Below are 24,230 nucleotides of genomic sequence, written 5' to 3' on the forward strand. Positions count from 1 at the left end.
CGTTCCTCTTGAATCACTCTATCTATTGAAAAAAACCGCATCAAAATCCGTTGCGTAGTTTTAAAGATTTAAGCGCACATAGGGATATAGGGACAGAAAAGGCGACTTTGTTTTATACTATGTAGTGATTATATAAAATTTTGTTTTTTTTTACCAAGACAATGCCGTTGTTCGTATTGCGAAGGCTACTTTTTAGAACACAATATATACATTTTAAAGTGGCACTGGGTCTCTTGATTTGAATATTATTAAAAATTGTTGTGTTGAGCTAGCGGGTAATGTGTAAACAAATGCAACAATTAATCTAAACGTTAACAATTTTAAAATGTTGAACAACTAAAAAATGTTGTTCAGGATGAGTATAGAAAGTTAAAGACCTATATGAAGCGCTGCAGAAAAGACTGTTTGAAACTGTGTAAAAATCAGTTTCTTTACCTAATTGTGCTAAAATTTTGTCGCACGCGAGTGGTAATTTTATGTCCTCAGTGCTTAGTTAGATCTGGGTTTGAATAATTTTGAAATTATTAAGTAGTACAATTATTACTAAAGAGTGAATAGTCGTTTATATAACCAGTATTTGCCTCTCTATATATCGTGTATTTAAAATTCAATGAAATTTGTATGAATGAACAATGAATATTTAGGCACACTCTTTTTGAATTTGTAAGTTATAGTAAAATTTAATTATTATGTGGATGGACAAAATTGTTAAATAGTGGACTTACTATTAGAGAGTTTTCTTAATATTTTAAGCTCTCCTTTTTACCAATAAGTTCTCTACAGTTTAATGTGGTCTCCGAACCACAGTCCTCGGCATTAAACATACGGACTGGTGAGTGACCAACTTAGAAAACCCATCCGGTCTTACCCAGCCTGGTTACCGGCGTGACTCTGATCATTTTTCTTGTCGAATTTTACACTCTTGCCGAGGATAATCACAATTATTAAACAGTCACAAACATAAATTTACGACCATGCCTGTCCTGTCGCAGTTACCACTGCGCGAATCAAGCCGGCGCTATTAAAGAGTGAATAGTTATTTAGGTGAAAGAGCATGACACATATTATGATTGGTGAAAATTTTTGTTTCATAAAAAAAAGATAATTGCATGAATTTGTGGGTTGACTTAGAAGATTTGAGGTCTAATGAATGGTGAAAATGAATGCTGTGAATGAATGAAATGAATAGTGGCCTACGAACAGTAGCATGAATAAATATGACCAGGATTTTTCTCTCAATTTATCATGTATTTAAAATTCAATGAAATTTATATCAATGAATAATGAGCATTGAATCACACATGTTCTTGAGCCCGTAACTTATGGTAAAGCTTAATAAACAGTAAGTTTATATACCTTAACGTCAGTAAAATCCGTGTACTAAGAAGAAGAAACAGTCAAACATTAAAAAAACGTGCGAACAAAATCCATACGGTTTTAGTGATACCATTAAATCAAAAACCCATCATATCACATAAATAAATACGAGCAATACCAAACAAGTTCACAATCTAAAATTTTATAGTCATTAACAGTGAGATTATTTATTATTGTTTACATTCGACTGACATATAACAATAAATTATAGCCGTATTTACATTTGTTCGAGTTGTTTGTTTAGTATCAATTAAAAGAAGGAAAAAAGTCTGCTTCTGTCAAGCTTTGTTATTGTTCGAGATTGTGATAACGCGCGAACGTATCGGGAAGCAGAACCGTCTAATTCTGAAAAATTCGATCGAATCTGCATCGGAGTAATGCACGTCGGACACTAAATATCGGCGCTTACCTTGAATCGAGACAAAATAATCCATCCAAGTACACGACGTAAACAATGAACGATGACGATTCTTCAATCGCCGCAAAACCGAAAACAAAAACACACGACTCGATCGGCCTAGCCAAGCTAGATAATCGGGTACTGCGATCGCCGACGAACTGCACAGTAGTACTGGACCGTATCGGCGATAAAGACTGAAAAGTGGAGACATCAATATTCGGACCCTGGAAAGGCAATCACGGGTACCAGCAGAGCCGTACTCTTTTTATTTAGGTTTCGATACTGTTAAAACGACCGTCGCTTGTACCGGGCGTTACTCTAGCTGATAACGTTTACGCTGCACATTGTGATGTAGTGTATGGTATAAGGACAAAATTTTAATCGATATTTTAAAGATGAAACCACCAATTTTAATTCTGAAAACGGTTTTTAATAAATTAATGCACGATCTAACGATACACTAAAAGATATTTAGGATTTTTTACTTAATATACAGGGTGTTCGGGTAATGATATGAAGTGACCATATCTCAAAGAGTTTTTTAGTTCTAAATTATCCAGAAAAAAAAAGTATATCTAAATCGGCCAAAGGAAACACCTGGAAATTATTTGCAGTTTGTCTAATGTTCGTTAGAGGGTGCAGCAGCCGGAGGGCCTCGATAGAAGACAGTAAAAAACCTACACATCCATGCCTATACAAGTTTCGATTGGCTATAACTGCATATGCGCACTTGGTTTTATCTAGCCTGACAATTTTCACAACTAAGCACCACCTTAACTACAAATTCGTCCAGTTTTTAATTAGATTTTTTTCAATATAATAATTATTTAATCGAAAATATACCTTACAATTAATTCACAGCCCGATAAAAATATGGCAAATAAGCAGTGGGCGTTCCTGATAAACATTTTAAGGTGTTCTGCCATTTTCGCAAAAAAAAACTCACCAATTTTTTTATAAAATAAGTGCACCCTACATTCTTTTGTGTTCACAAACTTGATAATCACTTTGTCAATAAAATGGTCTATTTCGGAGATAAACTGTTTTAACAAGATCTGTTAAACGATCTTCGGCCTCTGATGTTGTTATGGGAATTGTTAAGCTCCTAGATTGTTTGTTATTAAATATTTTAGAACAGGTAGTGCACCATTTAATGTCCAGCAGTCGTTTCTTGCATAAACAACTGACAGTTCAGTTCGTGATGGTTTTTTATCAAGTGTGGGAGAAAAGGAACATACGGAAGTGAGTTTATCCTCAAGAAATTCACCGCAATACTCTCCAAAGTATTCCAAAAAGAAAAGTGATGCAACTACTAGATGCTCTTTAAAATGAAATCGATTTCTAGCACAATTTATTTAAACATCACACCTTTGAAGCATGAATTCGGTGATTTACTGTTGCGTTTTTGTTCTGGTTTTCTAATGATGTTATCAATATTACTATGTTCAAAATTGTCGATAACCTCTCTTATTCTAGTAGGTTCGATTTTTCTTTACTGCAGTTGGTTAAAAAGATATCTACTTGGGCATCACGTGATAATACAACGAATAGAGGCTGTGAAGTATACAGACTTGTATTATATAGATATACTTAAATACGTAACATTAATAGTCCGTATATTAAAGTTCCAAAGTAAGAACACCATAGGGTATCATTCTGTTCACAATTTTGTTCAACTACTCATTGGGGTAAATTATTAACAAGGGCAGGAATATTTTGTAGATTGTCAAAAAATACAAGTACTTGATTATTTGCGGAAGCAGCTTTAGACATAATCAAATTTAATTGGTTTCCATAGCAATGTGTATAATGAGCAAAGGTATCCTTTTTTTCCAAATTAATGCTTGAACGCCTGCATATTGACCACTCATCACTGCTACTCTGTCATATATTTGTGCGATCAGCTTGTTGGGTGATTTTTGCTATTGGTAATTACAATGAATCAACCGAAAATAAGAAAATTAAGAAACGGCTATTGCCAAAATACAATGCTGGACCGAAAAATGGCGCATCAAAATGAATCAAAACAAATCATTTCATTAACAAAATAATCAAGCACAAGCCAGTATATCTAAACCAGCAAGTAGTTTCGTATGGACATACAGTTAAATATCTCGGCATGACCCTTGATGTTAAACCCAAGTGATTACATGTTAAGAAAAAAAATGTAAAGAAGTCAAACTGCTAGATATTCAGCCCTGTCAGTATATAATAAGATTTTGCTTTACCAACAAGTCTTGAAAGTAGTGTGCACTTATAGTGTTTAATTCTTGGGTTCCATCAGCCAAAACAGTAGAAATATCATACAAAGATTCAAAAAAAGGTCAAAACCATGTTTTTACGAATCAAGGATATTTTGTTTCTTTTTTGTTTCAGAATACTACAAACTCTCACCCCACTAGCATGTAGCTCTTTGAAATTTTAAAATTTTTATGAATTTGTTTGTATTCTTGAAACGTCAATATAACACAAATATAAAATAAACAAAAATAATAAAACAAAATAAATAAATCGCTAAAAATATATTTTTGTTTTCTATATTTTAGAATCTCTTTTTACCAACTAGTGGTTTATCTGGACTGGACCTACAGTTTAACGTGGGCTTCGAACCACGGTCCTCGGCATTAAGCCTATCGACTGGCGAGTGACCAACTTTAGAAAGCATCCCAGAAGACATCCGGTCTTACCCAGCTTGGTTACTGGCGTGACTGGGATCATTTTACTTGTCGGATTTTGCACTCTTGCCTAGGACAACCACATATATTAAACCCTGCCCGAGCAGGATTCGAACCTGCGACTATCGCAACAGTAGGTGGACCATCTTGTCGCCTTTACTACTGCACAAACCAACCCGATAATAAATATACAAATTGGAATAATGCATATAAAAATTTAAGCTTTAGGAATAAATAATTCAAAATATGATTGGAATAATTTTGTTCCTTATGATCGTAAATCTTATATCAATTCAAAGTATTGTTACTCTAAATAGACCTGTTATTATTGCATATTCTGTTTCAATCTTTTAATTTCAATTTAGATCATGTCTAAACCGCAGCTGTTAATACCAAATCAAGTTCATATATTTTACAAAGAAAAAATAAGAAAAATCTCAGTAATATAAACAACTATAATTGCCTGTGTATAAATAAGGTTGAGTAATCAAGACTGCTGTGACATGTTGACATATGTCGGTGATGTTGACTGTGCTGACAACTGGAGATCGAACTCTGTTTGATATGTCTCGCCTTTCAAAGAAAGAAGTGCACAGTTGTCGAGATTTCTCATAAAAATTAAGTAAACGAAATGAACGTGTCTCCGTTTGTAGCGAGATAATGTAACATCTCGAAGGAAATGTATAGTATTGTGGGGTATTTATTCTTTGTTTATTTGATAATTCTACCTGATATTTATGGTGTATCTAGAATATAATCACTCATATAATATCGGATGTATGCAAAAGTTGTACTGCTTTTTTTAGTTTTCACAGCTTTTGACATCAGTTTTTTCATTTCATGTTAACTCCATAAGAAACAGGACTTGGAATATTCGGTGACGACAGAGTTATCATGGCAAAAAAAGCATTTCTGTCTAAAACTGTAAAAAAGTACAAGTAGCCGTCAACAAGATCTACAAATGGCCTAGAGCTTGGAAAATATAGTTTAAAAGCTCTAAAAGCGAAATGACAAAAAACTAATTATATCGCTTGATAGATGCCCGATTTCTCCAGCAGAATTAGCTGAATACCTCGGTATACATTTCGATGGTAGGTTAAATTGGAAATATCATGTTAGACAGAAAACAGAGCAGATTAGACTTAAAGTCAAGCAACTGTACTGGTTAGTCGAAAGATACTCTCAATTTGATCTAAAATCAAAGATAATGGTTTATTAGTCAATCATAAAGCTAACTTGGACCTATGAGGTTTAAATATTTCAAGTAGAATCATTAGGGCAGTTAAAATAAAATATGGCTACTAAATCATAGCAACATGGAAGCAATAGTCTAATTTAATTTTAGTTAGAAATACTTTCTGTTGTATTTATCCCGCACTCGTTTGTGCTTGTTTATTGATGACAAAACAACACAATAATAGTTATAAATTATTTTGTAAATTAAAATTGTACTAAACTAGATATGTCGAAGATGTAGTAAAAAATCCCATAAAGAATATATTACATATAGTATATTTAGTATTAGGTGCACCAATAGGTTTCTTACATCCAAAAAAAGAACACTATTAGTTTAGACGTTTATTAACAATATAATCTTCAAATGTTATCAATTTCATATCATCGTCGTATCCAATTTTTTAGTATTTATTCGATTTTTAAGATAAGAATTAAAAATACAAAATAACTACAGAGAAATTAGAGAGATTCTAACAAGAAAATGTGAAGTACGAATAAAATGCAATAAAACAAAGCACTAACAGATCATGCAATTTGTATTGCTAAAAATTCAATGTTTTCTGAATTTCTAATAAACTCAAGATATAGATCAAGAGACAAGTATTTATTTTGGAAGGCGATTAAGAATAACTAATTATAATAGCAATAGCTTTAAAGGAAATAGTTGACGATATTCTGGAAAATATAGGTGTCAAAAAGTGGCAATGTTGTTAATTGCAAGTTTAAGTGCTTATACATTTAAATAATTGCCAATAAAGCATATACGTAATTAATTTAAAAAATAGCTGTCAAGAACATTGCCAAATAGATCAGAAAATACCTACCTACACTGTGAAATATCTGGGCATGACATTGGATGTCAAGCTCAACCGGAAGGAGTATGTTAGGAAAAAACAAGCAGAACTTCATATGATACTCAACAATATATGCTCGTTGATTGGACCACAATCTGAATTATTACTTCATCTCAAATTATAATGGCATGAACACATTTTAAAGCCAGTGTGGACCTACGCTGTGTGGAGATGCAGAGAGACATCAAATGTCAACATAATACAAAAATATCCTAACAGAGTGCTTTGATATAGTATAGTTAAGGTTTCATGGTTTGCAATAAAAAAGAAGTAAAATTGCATAGTGAAATTACAATTACACAGGTCTGTTACAAAAAAGCTTTTGAGTATTTTTGATATATTGTATTTTGGTATGCTGAAATTGAAAACAATATGAAAGCATTTCTAGGACGTCAGGATATTTTGAAATGCATTCAATATTCAATATGACACAGAATAATGACGTCTTTTGATATATTAAGCTCGATTCGCCAATTTTTTTTGCTTCTTGAGTCTATAGGATAGCAGAGACCGAGCAAATCATCGGGCCAAAAACGTTTGACTGCCGACTGAGCTCAAAGTTAGTGAAAGGTACCTCCCACAAGAAACATTGATACCTCTACATAATTTTCTCTTACTATCACTGCACATAAAGTTAGGATTGATAAAACAATTTGTAAAATACTTCAAAATGGAGATTGCTTTAAATATATAGTTTCAAAGTTTCTAAGCCTCTCGAAAGCAACGGTGAAGGAAGGTGTTTTCCTCGGGTCAGATATTAGAGGGCTTATAACTAACCAACATTTCATGACGGCCCTCAGAAGGAAGGGTCGATTGCTTTCTAGGGGACCATGGAGAAATTTTTAGGCTCATAAATCAGAAAGATACTACCTATAAACAAATCCTAAAAATAGCTATAAACATTTCGAACTTTAGGTTGCCTAATGGGTTTAAAAGTACATTTTCTTCATTCGCACCTCAACTACTTTCCGGACAATGTAGGAGTCATGAGTGAAGAGAAAGGTCAATGATCTCACCAGGACATTAAAGAGATAGAGAAAAAAATGGGGTGTCTCAATGACCTCAGTCTACTGTTGGAGGCTTTATGGAGAACTTCAATATTATTTCCGCAAGTGAAAATGTACAAAGAGCAACCTTAATGTTAAAAAGAAAATGTTTTTGAAGGTATATTAGATAACAAATATGCATCCTTAATGGTTTGTAAATAAAATAATATTTTTCAAGTTTATTTTCCTTTATTTTAATGTAATAACTCGTTGAACATAATTACCCAAATTGTTCAAAAACGTACAAAATGTACTATGACAAAAAGGAAGTCCACACCACACCTAAAAACATAGAGATTACGCCACAAAAGATTTTTTTTTGCAGACTTGTGTTATTGGGTAACGATGTACTCTGAGATTGAAGAGACAAAAGCTGTTTGAACTAATAGTTAAGATAAATTATGTTAAAATTTGGGTCTGAGATCTTAGGCTTGGACTTGGACTTGGATTAAAATGCAAGATTGTAGAAACGACTTGTAATATATCTGCTATATGCGTTCAAATACAAACTATATAATACTTTTACTTTTATCGAAAGCCAAAACCCGATACACCATTAATGCTCACAGAGATTCTTTCATGTTCGACCGAACCTAAACAGATACTAAGTTAGTAAATGCCAAGATCACTTGAGTTTTTTACGCTTGTTTTATTTTCTTGCAGTAGCAGTGCAGCAACGCGTTATCGATTTGACCTAAATTTCATCGAAGGCTTAAGGGGTTCTTACACTCGCCGTGAATCCCAGTAATTGGTCGTAAGTGATTCTTACTTATCGGTGGCTTCCTCGCGCGAACGTTTATACGCACGCCGTTGATTAATCTAGAAAAATCATTCATTGTGCGGAATAACCGTTCAAGTGCCGGTTTGGTAGTACGTGGAAATAAAACATCGTCTCAAAAATTCCAGATCTAGCTAATAAAAAATTAAACGATACAAGCGCAACTACAATGCTTTTTATTATTTGTACAAGTTTTATATTAATAAAAAAACAGCTTAAAACTATACTGCTCATCGCTGACTACTATTTTTTCTCATTTTTTTCTTCAGCTTATAAACCCTATTTTAATAAACTGGTCATATTTTAGTGTAACTTAATAATTTCTCCATAAGATTGGATGTTTTGGTTAGCCGAGTTGTGTTTTATTAATTCAAACAAGTGAATAAAGAGAGAAATGAGTATAATTTGTTCTATCTCTTGTTGTATTACTGCTGATTGTCTTTCATGATTACCTGGTCTATTTTAAACAATTCAGAGTACAATCTTAAGGCTGTGAAGGTGGAATCACGCCTGGTGTATCCACATGTTCTCACTGAATGCAATGTTTGTTTCACAAATCAATTGAAGAAGCTGAAGAGCGGTAATAGTAAAGCTAAAATAAGAATAAAGGACAACAAGCTCGGTTTAACAAATTCTTTTACTTTTAGTGTTTATGGGATAACAGAAATCGAGCAAATTACTAGACCAAAAGGAATTGGCTGCCAAGGGAGCTTAAAGTTGGCTAAAATAACGTCCTACAAGAAATATTTCTACCTATACATAAAGTTCTTTTACCACCGCTACACATAAAGCAACAAATCTCATTTAAAACAAACCGGTCATATATTAAAGCCACGAATCACTTAATTTTCTTGAATCCTTCATAAAATTGGAAGCTCTGGTCAGCCATGTGATGATTTTTTCTTTTTTTTTGTTGTGATCTCTTGTTATATTACTGCCAATTTTCTTTCAATGTTTGGATCAAACATATTAATTGCATCTTATTATGGTCACCTGTCTTATTTCAGAAAATTCAGAGCACAACCTTAAAGTTGTGAAGGTGGAAGCAGGCCCTGTACAGCAATGATGAAATTAAAACGAAATTCAGCTACGCCTATGTGTTATGTTGACTTGCTCTTTCAAGTGGCTAAAAACTATAAGATATTTTTATTTTTAAGAAAGCATTTTACTTAATCGTCTCTTTCAAAGCAGTCCCTATAAGATATTATGCATTTATAAAATGTTATCAAAAGATGTTTGGAATTTCATTTTCATTTTTCAAAGGGATAAAAAAATAAACAATTGATATGGATGAAAATCTGTGGGATCTTTCTGGATATTCTTGCCAACACAACAACGACAAAACGTACCAATTGGATCAACATAGACAATTTTTTGAGGACACCTTCTAAAACCATAAAATAATTTAACATTGTTGTAGTATACATTTTGATAGAAATCATCAGCAGTTTAGAATTGAGTAAAAACATTAAAATTATTAATTATTACCTAAATAATAGTGCAGAGAAAGTGGATAGGTATTGTGGTTGAGATACAACTAATTGTATACATAATATTTTAATAACACTTCTATATTTAAAAGATACACCCATTAAAAAGATGGATAATTATATATATTTTAATTAGTCCTGAACAACCTCATGTCAGCTTTATGAAACTTTTTGATGATGTTATAGTGCAAAATTATTATTTTGACTTTGGTCTGTAATGATTGAGGAAACATTGATATATGACAGAATACAAAATCGCAAAGAATACGTAGAAAGTGGATTTTCCTAGATAAAAATTACTACAAAGCCGGCTAAGACCATAATATTGCAATCAGTCAATAAGCAATCAAAGTTATAGCTACAGAGTTTTAGGATGCTCTGACCTACTGAATCATTTTAATTAAATATTGTTAAAGAAAGAAATTTGCATTTAATGAAGGAACATATTTTTCACTATTGTGAGATCATAAATTACGATACAAAACACCTAACAACCATTTTTCCAAACCAGATTTATTTTCTAGCGATGAATTTATTTACTCTGAAGCTAGGAAGCAATCGTAATCCTGAGAGAAGACACGAAAGGTTCAATGTATTAGGAGTTTTGAGTAAAGACCGAAGAAATTAAGGCCTTAGGTTTAAATATGGTGTTTACCACAAAATTGTTATAATTTTTCCTTCAACTATTATATTATTATTATAAGAAACAATACTTACAAATACTTATACTCTTTAAAACCAAAGTTATGGGTTCGTGAATAAATAATAATCGCCGGGGATTAGGTAAGACGTGTAGAGCAGAACTATTTATAACTCATGCCCTAAATCATCACTGGTTATTTTTCAAAAGTAGAAACAACTAAAGCTTACCGAATAGGGAATAAATATAAGATATTTTAATTTTTTCTGTAAAATCCTTGGAGATAGAGTTATAGAAAGTAAATTAAATACCGTGCTTCGTGAATGCATTCCTAAAAATAGAAATACCGAAATAATGTTTCTTATTGTTAAGCAATTAAGAGTTATTCTGATTGCATCACGTAGATCTATTACATTGGTGCCGTTGCGCAATTCTGATTCGGTTTTAATGTCAAATTATTATTTTCTAATACAACAGTACCTAAATAATCTAAAAAATGCCAATATATAGTATTAAAGAATGTCCTTACCTATTTGAATTAGGTCCTCAGCAGATATGAGAGAATCTGTAATATAAAATATTATTTTTGAATTATTTTATTAATAACAAATTATATTATTAATAATAATTAATTGAATACAGAGAGATTATTATTAGATCTTATTTTTTGTTTAAACATATATTTTTTTATCTGAAAGAGAAAATTGTATTCTTGTATACGAATTATTTTCTGTTCTGTTTGGAAATTCTAGTCTAGAAATTCGAAAAAATCGATTTTTTTTCTTATTTTCATGACTTAATTCTTTGAGAATGTGTCCTTTTTTTCAAGGATTTTTTTTCAAAATTTAAATTATTTTCAGTAATACAGAATGTTGTCTTTATATTGTTCAACCCCCTTAAGTTTTCTTGTTTCATAAATAGTTAGAAAGTTAATATTAAACTTTCTCAAATAATCATTTTTATATAATCCTGCTGGGGCACGGATGTACTTGTGACTGTAATTTTAAATGTCTTTATAGGCAACAGTGGAAAATCCGACAAGGAATAACCATCCCACTCACGCTAGCAACCAGGCTGGGTAAGACCGGATGTTTTCTGGGTTTGTCTCTCAGTTGGTCACTGGACAGTCGGTAGGCTTAATACCGAGGACCGTTGTTTGGAGCCCACGTTAAACTGTAGGTCCAGTCTAGATAAACCATTCGTTGTTAAAAAAGATACTTTAAAATAATAAAAAGAATACAAAATTCTGTTATGTGGAGGTAAAATCTTGTTACAGAAAAGTAAATATAAGAAGACCTGAAGATTCTCCTTGTTGCTAATTACATAATTTACATGAATTATCAGCTTTTCTACTTCATTTGTTTATTTATTTATTTATTATTTATTATTTTCTTATTCCTCCAATTCTGCCTATAATTGTGTCTTATATCACCAAATCTTAACTATATAACTTGAGGGATGCCCTAGTCTCAGATCAGACAAAAAAGAGACAAGTGTACTAGAACCTACTTGGACCTGGTTGAAAATATGGGGTTACAATAATTCAGCAAATCAACTGTTTATACAATACAGCTACTGGACAATTTGTGTAGTTTACAGGTGACAATTAACTTTAACTTGCGTTAGTCTAATGTAATTTTAATTTGTGAAACATATGTAGTAGCAATAAATTAATAAAATTTATTAAATTTTGATCCATTTAATGAAAATATGTTATATTCTTAAAAACTAACTGAATGAAAAATCACAAAAAATATATGGTAAATGTTAGATTAGAATAACACTATATCCACTAAGCTACTTTAGTTGATAAAAATGGTTTTACCACTTAACTTGGTATATTATTTTACTTATATTATGGATTTTAATTAATATAATTTTCTTTCAATACCTTTGTTTACCGAAACATTGTCTTATTATGACTTAAAATGTTTATATATATTCTGGTACATGTAATTTTATACATTCTATGATAAATTCAACAAGGTGTGTTGATTTAAATCACTGATTGAAAATAAATGTCTAAAAAATATTATTAATTACAATCTATTTATGAAACGCATTAAAATCACGTCTCATAACTGCATTTATTAAAAATAACGAACATATTCCACAAATTATACTTAACTAATATGACTCTAGTAAAAATATTTCCAAATTACCTTTAAACTAATGATTTCACATGTTTCTACTTACGAATGGTTACTTAGTTACTATCAAAAATGCACTATAGTTACGACGCAACTGTACCAATATTGACTAATGTTAAAACGAGCATGTTTGAAATGATACCATAGGCATATATATTTTTTAATTACAATAGTCATAAAGCTATTACAATACGTGTATATACCGCTAGTTTTTTTAGGTGTTCGGATGGTTGCTAGACTATAGGAGAAACAACGATTATCATTGTGTATCCGGTATCGGACTTTTCATATCGAGGATGTTATCGATCGATGGATGGAATAAATAACCTTTCTCAGTCAGTGTCACTCGGCTTGTTGAATTCAATAAAGCCCGAGGTCAAAAACCCATCAGCTGTTTCGGAATACCCATTGGGAGGTGTGTGTCATTGTTTTTTTTTAAGTCATAGAACTTTCCATAGGGTTAATTATCATTTGACTGACATCGGAAGTCATTTTGTTCCAATATGTTTATGTAGTAATATTACAGTGTTTGCAAAGTGGCAGACATTTCTTTTATTATCTTTGATCTGTGAAACGGTTTTTGTGTATTTTTAACCGACTTCAAAAAAGGAGGAAGTTCCATGTTCGGCTGTATATAAATTTTTAATGTATGTTCATCGATTTCTCCGTCAAGTGTGGACCGATTTTCAAAATTCTTTTTTATTCGAAAGAGTGCACTCCAACGAAACCAAGTCAGTATCTGTTGGGTGATAGGTGGAAAATCGAAGGAAAGCCTTAAATTTCAAAGGCATGTACAAAGTTTTCACAATTTTTTTATATAAAATGGTCAGATATTTGTGTATAATGTTATTGCTGAACTGATGTGAGGGAAAATCGGAAGTAGTTTAGTGCAAAAGATATTCAGTTTGCTTTTTAAGCACTAACCACATCATATGAGAAGTCGTAGACAATATTGTAGACATCTGCTAAGAACTAAGAACTTTGTTTTAACAACGTTGAATTATTAGTTGGTTTGATGCTTTATCCTAACACCATATTTGGGCTCCATAAGGTCCAAATAAGCCCTATAATTGATTAATAAATAAATCCCTTATCATGAGATGGATTCCAAGGTATCTCGCTGATTCTGCTTGAGGAATTGACCATTTCTAGTCCTGTTGCGGATCTTGTTGACAATGACATAAACAACAATACGATGATATGAGTTTACATGAGTTTAATTTCAATTGAATTTCTAAAAAATATACTTTATATAAAATTATGTGTTAGCAAAGTCCATAGTTTAGGATATTTAAATTTCTTCAATTATGTATTATTGTTAGATTAGCTAGAAAAACTTTGCTAATTCTCTTCGAAATACTTGTATTATTATTATGATATCATTTATATTCATTTCGTATCGTTTATATCTAGGTTAGATTATAAACAACATTGTCGCAATTTTGTATACAGCTATTAGTTCGGAGTCTCCCATTATAATAAAAAGTTTAATAACAAAGCTTTGGTTAATTTATAAATTTTATATACGATATTAGAATATAAATAAATATAAGTTAAATCATCTGAATTAGCATGTGTATTAAAATATCGGTCTTATTAAAATTGGTTCTAACTTTTGAAAACCTACAGTGTTTGAAAAGCTCTTGAACACTTAATTTGATCCATGTCCTTGTGTTATTTTCTTATTTTGTATGTTATTTTAAAGCCTGAATCATGTATGTATCATGTAAACTAGATGAACTCATTGAAAAATTATGTTTAAAAATGAAGAATTAATTTTTTTTATATCAGATTCAAACGTAATATATACTATAATTGAGAAGAAATCTTAATTTTTAATTAATTCACAAAATATTTTAAGCAACAATTGCATTATTCATGCTAATTAAATCTTGGAAAATTTATTTTTAAGCCTGCGATACATAGAAGAATAATAATATCCATAGAACTCAATATACTACGTAGAATATACCTTTGATATATTTTATAATAAACGTATTTAAATATACCTGAAATAAACCTAAATATTTATAGCCATATATATTAAAATAAATGTGGCATAAAATATTATTTAATTATGTAAATTCATTGCATAATATTCGCACCTTTCTGTAATAAAAATTTATAAACAAAATCGTTAGAATTACAAGTTATTAGCTCTAAGTATAAAAATATTTTTTCTGGGTAACCTTTTGAGTGCCTTTTGTAAAACTTTATGATAATGCTGTGAATATACTTTTTCGCGATTATAATACAATAAACATATTATATTTTTAGCATGGCAATTAATATATTTTTATTTTTTAACGGACTTAAAAGATAATGTAGAGATAAACTCAGTTGCAGCTGTTTATCCAAAACAAATTAATGATATAGCAACAAATATTTAAACTCCTGTGGATTTACAATAGCTCAATATAAAGCACAAAAATTGCAAACAAAAGTACCCCACTATTAGAGAATGTTTATAGTAATAGATCTTTCAATAGGGTTAATTGCCATTTAACAGAGGGTGAGGTTTATCTTGTTTTGACGTGACATGTCAATAACCCTTGACAAATTACCACGCAAATGTCAACGCCACAGAAGGTTTAATAAATGGTAGAAAGATATTTTCAAAATCAGAATTCTAATGCCTTAATGATTGATATTTTTTATGACATGTTAATCAATTATATAATAAAGCAGAACTGTTTGGAATTAGGACTGAAGAAAATATTCATTAAGCACAATCGAATCCGCAGAAATATATTGTATTTTGTAGCTTACAAATTAAAGACATATTGGGTTTCCTGATAAGTGATGAGTTCGATTATAAGTTATACTCCTATTATCGATATAAAATATATGTATTGTTTTCATTGTCCATTAACTCAATATTGTCCTTTTATCATCTCGAAAAATAAGTAATTAATATTCTAATAATGTATTTTATTTCCTTACTATTAATTTTTAACTTGCCAAATTTTATTTTATTTATAAACCCTTAACAATAGACTTTTTTTGTAACAGGTCAATTGAAAAGTACTACTAGAATTAAATCCATATGTTTTTTAGTTAGCCCTAACCCTCAAAAGATGCGTGTATACATTTGACAGCTATTGGATCATTATTTTGTGAATTATAGTATTTTGAGTGAAGCAACTTTTGTTATTGTGAAAAAAAATAGACAAAAAGGAATATTGCGTGTTGATAAAATATTGCTTTTTGAAGGGAAAAAATACATTTGAAGCAAAAACTTGGCTTAATGGCGAGTTTCCGAACACTGTCCCAGGAAAATCAACCATAAAGGATTGTTATGCTAAGTTTAGACGTGGTAAAATAAGGACCGAAGACGGTGAACGCAGTGGACGCCCAAAAGAGATTTTTACCGACGAAAACATCCAAAAAATCCACAAAAAGCTTAATAAACCCGAGGTTTTGTGTCGATATATGACAATGGATGAAACGTTACTCCATCATTTCACTCCAAAGTCTAATCGACGGTCGTTCGAGTGGACTTCACACGATGAACCCGCTCCAAAGCGTGGGAAAACGCAACAGTCGGCGGGCAAGTTTATGGCGTCTGTATTTTGCCGCATTTCAAGAAATAGAAAGTGCTGCGTCACCAAGACAATAAACCGTGTCAAAAATCCATGAATTGAGTTTCGAATTGCTTCCTCATCCACCGTATTCTCCAGATCTGGTTCTCAGCGACTATTTCCTGTTCACAGATGTCAAAAGAATGCTCGCTCGGAAGAAATTTTCGTCGAATAAAGAGGTGGTCGCCGAAACTGGGGCCTATTTTGAAGTAAACGACACATCGTACTACAAAAATGGTATCAAAAAGGTGGAGGGTCGCTATAATCAGTGTATCGCCCTTGAAGGGAATTATGTTGAATATGAAAAACTAATTTTGCCAAAAAAATGTGTTTTACTATGGTTGGCCGGGGACTTTTCAATTGACCTGTTATCTAATATACGTTCAGTAGCACACATTAAAACCGTTTATTATTTCAGCGAGGTTCCTCTTTGTACATTCAATATCTCTCTGAGGCATCTAACAGTAACATGATATAAATGAAATACGCCATTTTCATTGGTACTATTTTTCCATCTCTTTAATGTCATGGTGAATTCGTTCACTTTGCTGTTCACTTACATCTTCCAACTTATCCGAAAAAAAGTCGAGGTAACAATGAAGAAAATTAACTTAGAATGAATGAATTAGGCTCATTATCATAATTTTTAGTGATTTGTTTATAGTCAGGGTCTTTAACCTCAAAAACAATCCTTCTTTTTAGAGATCTGTCATGATCATGATGAAATATAACAGTCATAAACCGTCTAATGTCTGGTCTGAGGAAAACGCCTTTCCGCACCTTTATTTAGAAGGGCCTAGAAATGTTGAAACTATATATGTGGAAGTAATCTCCATCTCTGGGAAGTAATTTTAAAAAATTGCCTCATGTGTTATAACTTTATGTGTAGTGGTTGTAAAATAATTTCTCGTGGAGGTACTAATGTTTCTTCGAGGACGTTCTTTCGACCAACTGTAAGCTGTCTCGGCGGTGAACTCTTTTTGATTCAGTGGTTTGCCTTTTCTATCCCATAGCCGCCAAAAAGCAAAGGAATTGGGGAAAGCCATCTTATTCTCCGAGAAACATGCACAATATTTTAAAATCGCAGCAAACCTGCCAACCATGTCATATTTTATGAGAAAAATCAATTCCAAATTCTTGTGAGCTTCTTCTTGGTGCAATAACCAAATTTTTGACATTCTGATTTTTTTCATATTATTTTCATCTCAGCATACCAAAATATATAGTTATAACTTGAGAATACTGAAACAGCTTTTTTGTTATAGACCTGTGTATGTTTTGGGTTTGGGTGAATATTATCAGACACTCAGACGAAGAAATTGGCAAACGGTGTTATTGTTAACTAGTGTTAGATTGGAAATTAACAGCTTAGTTATTGACTTGAATATTGACTCAGAATATGACAGTGAGTGAATGAGGACTTCTGGATGTGAGGTTATAATTCAATGCTGACAATACCCAGACAGGGTGATGAGAGTAGAAAAACTAAAGATGAGTAATCAATATAGGATAACAATAGAAAATTGTATTGTAGAGTATAAAAGGTTTATATGCATAAATATATTCCTCATTTTTCAGAATATGTATGAGCATTCAGTTAAAATGTTCGAGGAGAGAATGAATACTTATTGTTTTTCAGATATGACAAATGTAGTAGGGGGAATGAAACTATTAAATCTAATTTTATCAAGAAGAATGTACACAGGTAGTAACAAAAGATACTAAGTATATATATAGAGACAAGACAAGAAAACACAGCAACAGAGGAAACAAGAACTAAACATAAAAAGGTAAATATGTGCTCTAATGAAAATCAAATACACTACTTGGATGTGTAATTATTAATAAATGGATTTAACCTCAGGGGAATACCATAGGTGGTTTAGAAAAGAGTTGAATGTAAACATAATAAAACAACTCTAACCTACAAACTATTGTAGCTGTTTAATTAACTGTAAAACTACAATTAATCAAATAAAGTCCTTCGATAATATACAAGAGCAATAGAGCAATAGTAATAAATTAATTTTATACATTAAAACTGTACTAAGGATATCTCATGTAAGATGTAAATTTAAAGAATATGACAATAAATAACTTAAAATAAATAAAAACATTAAGAACTTTATATTATACATTTCAAACTATAAAAGAATTATTAAGTCCGTCCCTGGCTAGTGAAGAACGAACTATACGTCACGTGACCCTCCGTGAATGAAAACAAATCAGCACACGCCGCATTTCTTTTACTACTCTTTTACTACGTCCATTATTAATACCGTTCTCTGCCTTTTTGACCGCCGGTTTATGATGCTGTGAAAAAGGAGGACGGAGGACGTGTCAGGTGTACTACACGAAAATTGACGAAAATGCAACAAAGGTAAAAGCTTCGATATTTTTAGACTCCCCCCGTTCGAAGAACGTCTCGTTTCGTGACTATGACAAAGTTTTCGGTGTTGATTCTGTGTCGGTGTCGCACTTGGGACGTGATACGATCTAACGTCGAAAATTATACCTCGGTGAAAAATCTCTCAAATTCTTGAATACGGTTTCTTTTTTTTTTGTAGTTGATGATTTGTAACAGGTTTGGTTTTTTTCTGGACAGGTGTACGTGAATTATATCCCGGTTTAATTAATTTTGATGGTTTTTATTCAGTAAATTTACTATTTTTTTTATCTTCTTAGAAACGTTTACATTTTGCAATGAAAAAACGATAAGATACTCTAATATCTCCTACATTTTAAATGCAGCGGCTATTAGGAGATGATATTACTCAAAATCTACCCAAAATCTCTCCAAAACTTCTTCAACGAAATCTATCTTTATCTTAAAATTTAATTTTATCTTGTACTTGTGTAATCTGACTATATAAAGTCTTATTCAATATTGGTTGTTACTATACACAACTTTATTTATTTATTCACTGGCGTAAAGTGTCGAGAAACGCTACACCATTTGTGGTAAAATATTTTTTTAACAAAAGCTCAATTTTTACAATTTCAGAATTTTCAACTCACTGTACTACCATCTCTTGTCTAACAATTAATTGCAACAAAGGGGGTTTTTCATTCTGTAAATTTTCTCTTTTTCCAACCTCTATTTAAACATCATAACGCACTTAAATATTGCAATGAAGATATGAAAAGACATTCTAGTCTCTCCTACATTTTATTTAAATTCAGCAACTTATTAACTATCAGTAGAAGATAAGGTGTAAAATTTACTGAGAAATATTTGAATTTACTCAAAGAAATTAGTTATTAGTTTAAAATTTAATTTTATCTTGTACAACCTGATTATACAGAATCTCATTCAACAAGTGGTTGTTACTATACACAACTTTATTTATTTATTCACTGGCGTAAAGTGTCGAGAAACGCTACACCATTTGTGGTAAAATATTTTTTTAACAAAAGCTCAACTTTTACAATTTCAGAATTTTCAACTCACTGTACTACCATCTCTTGTCTAACAATTAATTGCAACAAAGGGGGTTTTTCATTCTGTAAATTTTCTCTTTTTCCAACCTCTATTTAAACATCATAACGCACTTTAATATTGCAATGAAGATATGAAAAGACACTATAGTCTCTCCTACATTTTATTTAAATTCAGCAACTTATTAACTATCAGTAGAAGATATGGTGTAAAATTTACTGAGAAATATTTGAATTTACTCAAAGAAATTAGTCATTAGTTTAAAATTTAATTTTATCTTGTACAACCTGATTATATAGAATCTCATTCAACAAGTGGTTGTTACTATACACAACTTTATTTATTTATTCACTGGCGTAAAGTGTCGAGAAACGCTACACCATTTGTGGTAAAATATTTTTTTAACAAAAGCTCAATTTTTACAATTTCAGAATTTTCAACTCACTGTACTACCATCTCTTGTCTAACAATTAATTGCAACAAAGGGGGTTTTTCATTCTGTAAATTTTCTCTTTTACCAACCTCTATTTAAACATCATAACGCACTTTAATATTGCAATGACGATATGAAAAGACATTCTAGTCTCTCCTACATTTTATTTAAATTCAGCAACTTATTAACTATCAGTAGAAGATATGGTGTAAAATTTACTGAGAAATATTTGAATTTACTCAAAGAAATTAGTTATTAGTTTAAAATTTAATTTTATCTTGTACAACCTGATTATACAGAATCTCATTCAACAAGTGGTTGTTACTATACACAACTTTATTTATTTATTCACTGGCGTAAAGTGTCGAGAAACGCTACACCATTTGTGGTAAAATATTTTTTTAACAAAAGCTCAATTTTTACAATTTCAGAATTTTCAACTCACTGTACTACCATCTCTTGTCTAACAATTAATTGCAACAAAGGGGGTTTTTCATTCTGTAAATGTTCTCTTTTACCAACCTCTATTTAAACACCATAACGCACTTAAATATTGCAATGACGATATGAAAAGACACTCTAGTCTCTCCTACATTTTATTTAAATTCAGCAACTTATTAACTATCAGTAGAAGATATGGTGTAAAATTTACTGAGAAATATTTGAATTTACTCAAAGAAATTAGTCATTAGTTTAAAATTTAATTTTATCTTGTACAACCTGATTATACAGAATCTCATTCAACAAGTGGTTTTTACTATACATAACTTTATTTATTTATTAAGACTGATGGAAAGAAATGCAGTTGTCGAGAAAAGCTGTACCAAGTGTTGTAAAGTCATTTCTTACAAAACGCCCAATTTTTACAATATCAGGATTTTCAACTCACTGTACCATCATCTTTTATCTGACAATTAAGTGCTGCAAAGAGAGTTTTTTTATTCCGTAAATTTACTATTTTTCGATCTTCTTGCAAGCATTTCAATATTGCAATAAGGAAACGACAAGACACTTTTAAAATCAAGACTTTCGTTTCAAATCCTAGACTTTCATTGACAGGCTAATTTTTCAATATTTTTTACATTCACCATTTTCAACCCACCATTTCTTATCTAACAATCAGTTGCTACAAAGTTAATTTATTCTTCGATTACAATGTATTGCAATCTATTTTAAATAATATTGTACAACTAACGTTATAAAATATTTGTGACGGCCTTTTAATAAAATCACATCGATTCCTACATGTTTTACATAAAATTACTCGAAATCCGAACGGTTTCTTGAAGAAACCCAATAAACTTTATGTCGGACATAAATTCGAAAAGCATTTCGCGATTTTGCGAGAGAATATTTAGTTCTTCTTGGCATGCAAAATTCTGTCTGCTGGTATTTTATTACTGTCTAGTAACATTCCGATTTTCAAACGGCTCCGTTGCTATAAAACTCGATGTCATTCCATCTAAATATGACGCATCATGTTTTATAACCAATAAAATGATAAAATAGTACGAGCATTGGGATTATTAACGATAAACTACTTTGTATCACAAAAGCCTCCGGGGAAATCGAGACGTCAGATCAAAGATTAGATGATATAAGTTGGTTGATAGATATATGCTCTTAAATTTTACATATAATTATAAAACAGCAACATTTCTGTATAAACGTAAGTTGAATTAAAAGAAACTATATTAAATTTTAAGTATTCATTTCAAGAAACACATAATAATTAGTATATGAATTATAACTGATGTTATGAACTAATATATTAGATATATAGATTATAGCGATCCTCCAATTTTTTGATACCATTTTTGTTAGTACGATTTGTCCTTTGTTTTAAAATAGGCCTCAGTTTCGGCGATCACCTCCTCGACGAACCAGCGAGCATTCTTTTGAGATCTGAGAACAAGAAATAGTCGCTGGGGGCCAGATCTGGAGAATACGGTGAATGAGGAAGCGATTCGAAGCCCAATTTATGTATTTTTTCCATCGTTTTTATTGAGTTGTGACACGGTACATTGTCTTGGTGAAGCAGCACTTTCATTTTCTTCAAATGCGACCGTTTTTCGGCGATTTCATCCTTCAAAAGGTCCAATAACTCTATGTAATTCAGTCAGTCGCTTAAAAAGCAAACTGACTGAATTTTACATTGTAAAAGTTCATTAACTACTTCCGATTTTTCGTCACATCAGTTCAGCAATAACATTATACACCAATATCTGATTATTTTAGATAAAAAATATGTGAAAACATTGTACGTGCCTTCGAAATTTGATGTTTTGCCTGGATCCTGGATGCCTAAAAATTAAATACAATTTTCAACATTAAATATTAAATTTAAGAATAAGTAAATAGCTATTTCTATATTTTACCTTGCACTAATCGGTCTAAAATATTGAATATTATCGTCTAGATGATACATATTATCAAAAAGAAATCGCCAAAATTATTTGGAGTAGAAAGATTCCTAAAAAACGTTCCAGAAAACAAACATTCCGCAAAAGCATTGATAAATTCCATTAAATATCATCAACATTTTTAAATTTTGAGACTGTACAACAAACTACCATATAGATTAAGAACAATAATCAAATACATAAAGTAATTATGTTGTTAAATGGACAAATTTCTCTGTATTTTTGGATAATTTTGCTTCTAGAGTTTATTGTGTATGTATTTGGAGAGCAAATTCCATCATTGTTACAGCGTACAACATTTTGGTAAAATTATTTTTATGTGATTCAAATAACATAAAGCTGAAGAAAATTTTTTTTTCTAATAGGCGGCTTTAAAATCACATATATTTGGTAATACTTATTCAATAAAACCATACTATAGCTTGTTTTTTACAACCTAAAAGAATAATATCCAGAATAGGCTCATCGAGTGCACTATCTGAATTGTTTTGGTAGTGTTCGCTTCAGAAATATTGATGTTAATGATCAACATAAATAGTTTTGGATCGTTCACATCAGACTGGATGACTAAAGAAGCTCGATATTTTGGATATACATAAATTAACATCAATAAATAATGTAGAGAGTTTCTGTTTACAAATTGATGCGGAAAGGAAAGGAAATCGAGCCCTTTTTGAAACTTATTATTTTAGGGTATAAAAAGTGGATCACGTACGATAGTAATGCACAAAAAATATTGGGGATAAAGTTCGGATATGCGCCATGAACGGTTATAAAGCTCACATTGATAAGAGTTGGTGATGGGATTGGAAAGGCGAAGGTTTTTTCGCCCAATTCCAGAAGTTTTACACTGGCGAAATTATGAATTTATCAGAAAAACAAGCGATAAAATATCATCGAACCGTTTTCTAAATATATAATTGATTGAAACTCCTTTTGAATGATTCAACACAAAATTTAAATTTGTCGACAACACATATTTTTTCATCTTTCTTTCACTCCAGTTTTAAGTCATGTAGAACTTTTGTTTTAGTGATTCCTCAGTGTGATTTAAATCCAGACAGAAAAAACAGATATTTGAAGGTTCTCAGGTAATATAAATTAGCTGATGATGTAAAGCATTACAAAATAAGACAAAAATGCAATAAAAATGATTAGTATGTTTATCTAAGAAAAAAAATGTTCGGGTATTATGAAACGTAATTAGGCTTCCCATAGTTATAATTAACTATTTTGTTACAGTCTTAATAATTATTTTTGTAACAATGTTTAACCGTCCAAAAAATATCCTTGCAAGGTCTTTTGCAATGCAAGTATACTGTAAAATATGACAGAGAAACGGTTTAAAAAACGTAAGTAATCGCAAACAATTTCATTTAATGTCTAACTGGATTAATTATAAATTGCGAAAAGTATACTTAGAAATAGTTGTGTGACAAAAAAGGTTATGTGGAGGAATAGAACACTATAGTAAAACGTTTTTAAAAAAAGTGTTGTATTCGATAATAGATGGCGCTTTCAAAGTAGCTATTTTATTTTTCTATTTATTTCAAGTACTGTACAGTAATGACTATGTTTCGAATTAAAAAGTAGCCTATTCATATATACTATTATTCATTCGTTTCTAAATTTAAAAAAACAAAAATTGTACCGAGTAGATCTAGTTTTTAGATGTAGATTTTAGATTTTAGATAGTTCTAGATGTTAT

At 31.0% G+C, this 24,230-nt stretch overlaps 1 protein-coding gene across 4 annotated transcripts in view; it reads right to left on the reverse strand.

Moving 5' to 3' along the window:
• Positions 1-24,230, reverse strand: part of LOC143194637 (uncharacterized) — a 228,698-nt gene that overhangs the window by 40,695 nt on the left and 163,773 nt on the right. For 3 of the 4 annotated variants that reach the window (XM_076401355.1, XM_076401352.1, XM_076401354.1), the window contains exon 3: positions 11,026-11,061. The gene's annotated coding sequence lies outside the window, so the exon portion shown is untranslated. Of the gene's footprint in view, positions 1-1,786; positions 1,948-11,025; positions 11,062-24,230 lie in introns of those variants that run through there. The other variant, XM_076401353.1, reaches the window with a different exon arrangement.

This window comes from Rhynchophorus ferrugineus, unplaced genomic scaffold (genome assembly GCF_030347505.1).
Source record: "Rhynchophorus ferrugineus isolate W39M unplaced genomic scaffold, kcgeb_rfMv2 rfM1, whole genome shotgun sequence".
Lineage (NCBI taxonomy): Eukaryota > Metazoa > Arthropoda > Insecta > Coleoptera > Curculionidae > Rhynchophorus > Rhynchophorus ferrugineus.